The sequence below is a fragment of the Grampus griseus genome (assembly GCF_964374135.1).
Source record: "Grampus griseus genome assembly, chromosome: 11".
Taxonomy (NCBI): domain Eukaryota; kingdom Metazoa; phylum Chordata; class Mammalia; order Artiodactyla; family Delphinidae; genus Grampus; species Grampus griseus.
The window spans coordinates 93,615,372-93,621,770 of NC_139005.1; positions in this window are offsets into that span (position 1 = coordinate 93,615,372).

A 6,399-nucleotide genomic window follows, 5' to 3' on the forward strand; every position below is an offset into this window, starting at 1 on the left:
CTCGCCGGCTAAAGGCGTTTTCCTCTGCCCGCCGGCTTAGGTTTTTTGCAACATTTTCTGGAAAGGCCCCCGAAGTCGGAAAGCGCAGAGCTGGGCACCTCAAAGCCAAAGTCTCCCCAAAAAAACTTTTTCCAAAGTTGGCTTTGCAGCGGCGGCTCGAGTACCCGGGCAGGGAGAGGTGCAAACTCCCGCCCGGGCCGGGTGGGGGGGCCGGAGCGTGTGCGCCCTGGCGCGGGGCCCGGGCGGCGGGCACGGCTGCTCCGCGCGCGCGTCGTGCCCGCTGCGCGCTGGACCGGGCCCGGCAGACAGGTGGACGCGGCGCGAGTCGGTCGGTTCGTCTGCCCGCCCGCTCGCCGCTCTGGGCGTCCTCTACGGGCTGCGAGTTGCGGCTGCTCCGGCTTTCTCTTTGCAACGAGGCTGGAGGGTGGGCTTTTTTCCCCCTTTTTGCGCGTGTGTGTCTGTGTGTGCGCGCAAAATATCCCTATCTCGGGAATGAAAGATGGGCGCTGGCGGCCAGAGGGGAGCCCTCAGGGAGGCAGCGGGGGAGGCTGCGGGCGCACGGGGAGGCAGGCGGGCTGCTCCCAGCGGCAGGAGGAGAAGTTGCCACCCTTTCAGCTGTTCCGGCCTTTATAAAGGAGAAGGGAGAGTGAGAGAGGTGGGTGGAGACAGCCTTTCCTCTTCTGGCCGAGAGTCAGTACCGGGAGGGGGAAAGGGGGGCGGGAGCTCCTGGAGGGCCTGAGGCGAGGATGGGGTGCCTAGGGGTTTCCAAAAGCCCAGCAGCCCCTCCGCCCAGAAATCTGGTTCCTGGGAAGGTAGAGCTAGGAGCAACCAAACGCTGGGCCTCTCAGCACAGTGTCTGTGGCCTGGTTTCTAGCCCACGTGGTTGGGGGCAGGGGTGTCTCCAAGGCCGCTGGCTTGCAGAAGTGCAAGCCCGCACCTCCAGGACCAGACATTTGCACCGTAGCACAGGCATGGTGGTGAAGGACTCAGGCTCTGCAGATCCTGCCCTGGTGCTGAGTAGCTGGGTCACCTTGGGCAAGTCACTTCCTTTCTGTGCTCCTCCATCTTGCCTCAAAGTGGGATAGGGTTATCGTGAGGACTTAATGGCAGAAAGGGCCAAAAGCAGCCAGCCCCCAAAAAGCCACAAGGTGATCACACAAACCCTGCAGCCAGTACCATTCAGCTGAAAGCTGGGTGCACGTCTCCTCCTCCTAGCTGGTTGCCTGGCACACAACAGGCGTTGCTGGCATTGGTTGAATTTGAATTTGTTGAACTGCAGTCGCACAAACCTCCACAACCCTGCAGCATCCTTGCAGGGCCGCCATCACGATCCTCCAGTCGCCCTGATGTTTACTACCTCTCTCAGCCCAGAGCTTGGAGACCCAGGGCCCCCCACCCATGCCAGCATTCACACAGTTAACGCCTTCCGCCCCCCAGCTCCGGGAGCTGCTACGTCCCTTCCTTCAGCAGTCATACGCTGACAGTCACAGAGTCACACGCTCGCACGCTGAGCCCAGCACCCACCACGAAACCCACGCGCCGCATCGCCCGGCTCCTGGCTTTAGGACACCTTTATCTGGTCCCGTTGTGCTGTCTGTGTCATCTGCCCTTTGTACCCAAACATCCCTACGGGGTGGCAGCCTGCTCCTCACGTGTGCACACACCCTTAGTCACTGAGACAGGCACACTCACCGTCTCTTCATGAATTGTCTTCTTGGCCCTGAGCGGGGGCAGCAGGGAGGGCGGATGTCCCAGGAGGGCCTCTCTACAAACAGCCACACGCACCCGCCCTCTGCCCATTACTGCCTAGGCAGCATGGCACGGTGGCCAAGAGGCGGGCCAGGGGCAGGTCACCTTGGTTCAAATACTGCAACGGCCACTTGCTGGCCAACTTCTCAGTCCCTCGACTTCCTTCCCTGTACACTGGAGAGACAACTGTAATTGGAGGGAGGGAGGGATTTCCAAGAGGCATGGGAAATTTTTAGGGGTGGTGGAAATGTTTGTCATCTTTGCTGGTGATGATGAGTTCACGAGTATTCACACATATCTAGACTGATAAGTGCTTTATTGTAGCTCAATACAGTTGTCGAAAGATTTCTATCTACTTCATAGCGTGGTCTGGAGGCTCAGATGAAGTAATCCGTGTGGAAGCACAGAGCAGGATGCCTGGGACACGGAGTACATCATTCCTTCAACAAAGCTTTTGCGTGTTCCCTCAGACACCGGCACAGACACTGTTCCAGGCACTGGGGAGACGGCATGATGCCGATACTGCCCTGGAGGAGCCCCCATGCTGAAGGACAGGCAGACGCATAAACAGATAAATTAGGAGACAGGGTGACAAGGGAGATGGGGTGGGGGAGATAGGAAGATAATCCCCAAACACAAGATCTGAAGTCTAGAGACTTAGAGATAAAAGCCTGCTCCGCCGGACAGCTAGGTGTTCTTGACTTTGATCTTCTGTATCCTTATTTATAATTGACAATAGCCACCACTATTATTATTGAGGTGCCTTATGGTTGGTGGTGTTCTTCCTACTCTGCACGTGGTTTCTCAATGCTCCAATGAGATATGTTTACTCTTATGAATGGAGACATCGAAGCACAGAGAGGTGAAGCAACTTGTTCAAGGTCACATAGCCACAGAGTTCAGGGTCACATAGTGGTGGAGTCAGGACTGGAACCCAAGTAGTCCAGCTGCAGAGCCCACACACTTGCTTCAGCCACCATGCTGTGCTGTGTCCTGGCGGCGATGACGATGACCGCAACGACACTTCTTACACAGGGCTTCGGTGAGCATCAAACACACGAATACCTGCAAAGCACTTTGCCAGCTGAGGGTGCTGGACCAATGTGAGCTCTGACTCACATACAAAGTGCTGTAGGAGCACAAGGAGGGAGCACACAGCTCGGCCTCAGGGGGGATGTGATGGGGCAGGGCTCCTGGGAGCGGCAGCATCGGGCACCTGCGGTTTGCTGTGTCAAGCACTAGGAAAAGGAAAGGGGAAGGAGAGCCACTCCTGGCACTCTGGGACCGCCCGGCTCTTGAGTGAGGCAGACGTAAATTGAGATGGCTTTGCACACTGGTTAGAAGCGGCAGGACTGGGACAGCAGAGGCAGCAGGGACCACGTGGCACCTGGGCCTGAATGCCGTGCTGAGCAGAACCCCTTTCCTGTAGCACCTCTCCTTGCAGACACCACGCCCATGTTGAGGGTGGGGGAAGAACACCCCCTCCTTTTCCTCCTGTCAGGCTCGTCTTAGCCGACACCTCCTCCAGGAAGAGCCCCCAGACTCGGTGCTCGCTCTGGGTCCCCAGAGCACGTCCCCCACAGTATTGTCATTGTCCGTATATGGGTCTAGCACTAGACTCCAGCTATGGGTCTGCACCCATTCCAGCTCCTACCGTACAATAGTTGCTCAATAAATGTCTGCTGAAGGAACGAATGAATGAGTAAACATCTTGCCTGTTTCTTCCTGGCCTGTTGGTTCCACCCGCCTGAAGGGTGGAACGAGTTGCGGGGTGGGGGGGGAGCTTGTAACATGAGCCTCTAAACTGAGATGCACAGGATATCTGAGGGGCACTGCCCTCACAGACCCCGGGAAGACCCCAACCCATCTGTGGCACTGGGGTTGCTGAGGAATCAGCCTTTCCAGGAGGGCTGGGAGCAGGTTTTGCAGGGCGGGGGGCCACACTCCCATAACTCTCACCCCTTCCACTCCCAGTAGGTCTGAGCCACGTGGAAAAACGAGGGGCCACAGCCCTCAGCTAGGTGCTGGAGGGGGCCTGCCCAAGGCTGGGGGCTTTTGGACTGCGTTTAGAGCAATCTAAGCTCTCGTCCGTTTAAAGCATCTCACACCATGGGATTGGGGGCTAGGGGCTGAGGAAAGAGCTGGCCTCAATCCCGCGGGCAGACTTGTGCCCTCAAGTCCAGAAGGGTGGGAGTGATGTGTCCTGGGCATCGCCGCTCTGCTGGAGCCCTGGGAACACCCACGCCAGGCAAGTTTGCTTTTCCCAGCTTGATGGAAGAGGAACTGGACCTCCAAACTGGGAACAGTCCAAGGCCAGGCCACAAATGACCTGAGACCCCAGCCCAGGCTGTATGATGGCAAAGGGCATCCTCTGCGCCCACGCCCTGTAGCTGCCATCAGCTCCCCCAGCCCCCTCACTGGCCGGTCCCCTGACTCCCCATCAGCAAGGCCTTTGCCCTTGCTTCACCCTCACGGTCACCCAGGGAGAGAGGTATTACATCGCATGTGCTCATTTTACAGATGAGGAAACTGAGGCTCAGAGAGGGCAAGGGACAAGGCTTCCCAGCAAAGACTGCCTGGGTTCAAAGCCCCCGCTCTGCCATTTACTAGCCTGTGACCTTGAACAAGTCACTCGACCTTTCTGAGCCTCAGTTTCCTCATCTGTAAAACGTGGATGACTATAGTAATTACCTTACGGAGTGAAATGAGTTACAACACATCCTGTGTGGAAAGCAGGAGCGGGCGCTCCAAGTACGTTGTCGGTTATTCCTGTGATCATTATTATCACTCCAAGCTGCACGCGTACGTGCACGCACACACCCACCTGTGAGTTCCAGGGGCAGGGCTAGGAGTGGAGTGCACAGCTGGGAAGGCCACACGCCTGTCACCTTGGGGCGGGGGGCGGGGGTGGTGTCCTCACCTAGTGCCCCACCACTTCTGTTAGAGACCCCCCACCCTGGCGAGGCCCTGGCCACTGTGGCTGTGAGTAACAAGGAGGCAGAAGAGACCCCAGGAAGGCAGATAGACAGACCCCCCGCCCCCAGGCCTAGGGAAGCCTGGAGGAGCCCACTGCACTGCCTCTGCGGCCTTGGGCCTCGTGTCCTGTATACAAAGGCAAGGGAAGCGTCGTGTTTGTTTTCCCGGGGCCAAGGCAATGCATTTTTAGCTCCTGCAGTCTCCAGACAAGGAAGAGGATGTTTGGACGGGCAGCTCTGATCTACCTGTCCTGGAAGCTGGCTGGAAATGGAGCAAAGCGCCCCAGGTGAGGGGAGCTGGGCCAGACAGGCTGGGAGATGACCCTACCCGGGACCTGGTTGGCTCTCCCTTAGAGAAGGGTCATTCTCACTGCACCTTCTGGTGCTCACCTGCTGGGCCTGGAGCACCCTGCTAATTGTGACAAGCTCACTTCCAGAGCATTCGCCCTGGGCCAGGCCCTGGGCCAAGAGTTTTACCAGAACTGACAGCATGGAGAGAAGTACAGCAATTATTACCATTTTAGCAGCAAAGGAACAAGGCTGGTTGTGTCCTTACCTGCTTCCTGGAGGACTGGTGCTCTTGTCATCGTGTTCATACCTGGGGGAGGGGGCACTAAGGCTCAGAGAGGGATACTAGCTTGCCCAGCGTCACCCAGCAAGGAAGTCACAGTGTCAGAATTTGAATCCAGGACCGTCACGCCCAAACCCGCACTTTTGCCATCTCCCTGTTCCATGACGCCTCCCTGTGTGGCCTGGATCAGAGCCGCCGAGCTTTTCATGTCACTTTGCACGCAGAAAAGTAAACAAATTTCGCAAGCTGGATGAAGGAGGCTGTGCAGGACTGGACGCCGTGGCCCCCGGAACCCACCCACCACCCCGGGGCTGGGAAGCTGCCTGCAGGATCTGGCTTAGCCAGCCCTCTCCGAAGCAGGGTGTCCTGGCTGCCGGCTGCTGAAGATTTGACTAGGAATTCTGGAAGGGATGGCGACAGGCAGGTAACAGGCAGCCCGCCTTGGTGGGGGTCCAGCTAGGACAGCACACACACCCTTACCAGCTTTCCAGAGGAATATATTTGGAACTGCAGGAAACATAAAGGGCCTGTGCAAAGAGTGGGAACCCAGCCACAGTGTAAAAGTCACACATTTTTCATCAGTGTTTATAAGAGCAAATGCTTACATGGCACTCACTTTCTTGGCAACTCGCTCCAAGCCCTTCAGGTGTATTCACTCAGTTAAGCCTCAAGAGAGGAGCCGTGATCACTCCCATTTTACAGATGGGGAAACCAAGGCCTGGGGCAGCTCTGCAAGATCAGGGATGAGTGGGGGCAGAGCTGGGATTTGAGCCTCGGCCGCTGGTGCCAACACCACTCTCTGGATATCTGCGCCCATCTGCCAGCCAGGCGAAGAGGAAAACGCCCAAGTGCCCAGTTCACCTGAGCCCTGCCCTCACTCACCCACAGAGTCTGGCCTAGCTCCACCCCTCTCTGGGGCGGGCCCTCTGGTGGGCATTGGTCTGGACCCCTTGCTGAAGGAGCCTCATGAATGATGCCCCACCGTACTGGGCGGGGGACTCTAGAGGCTGCTAGAAAGGGAATGCACGTGGGAGGTAGGCATGGTCCTGTCCTGGCCCTCCTCTCTCCCTTGCCTCAGCTTACCACCCGCATCCCCATCTCCCA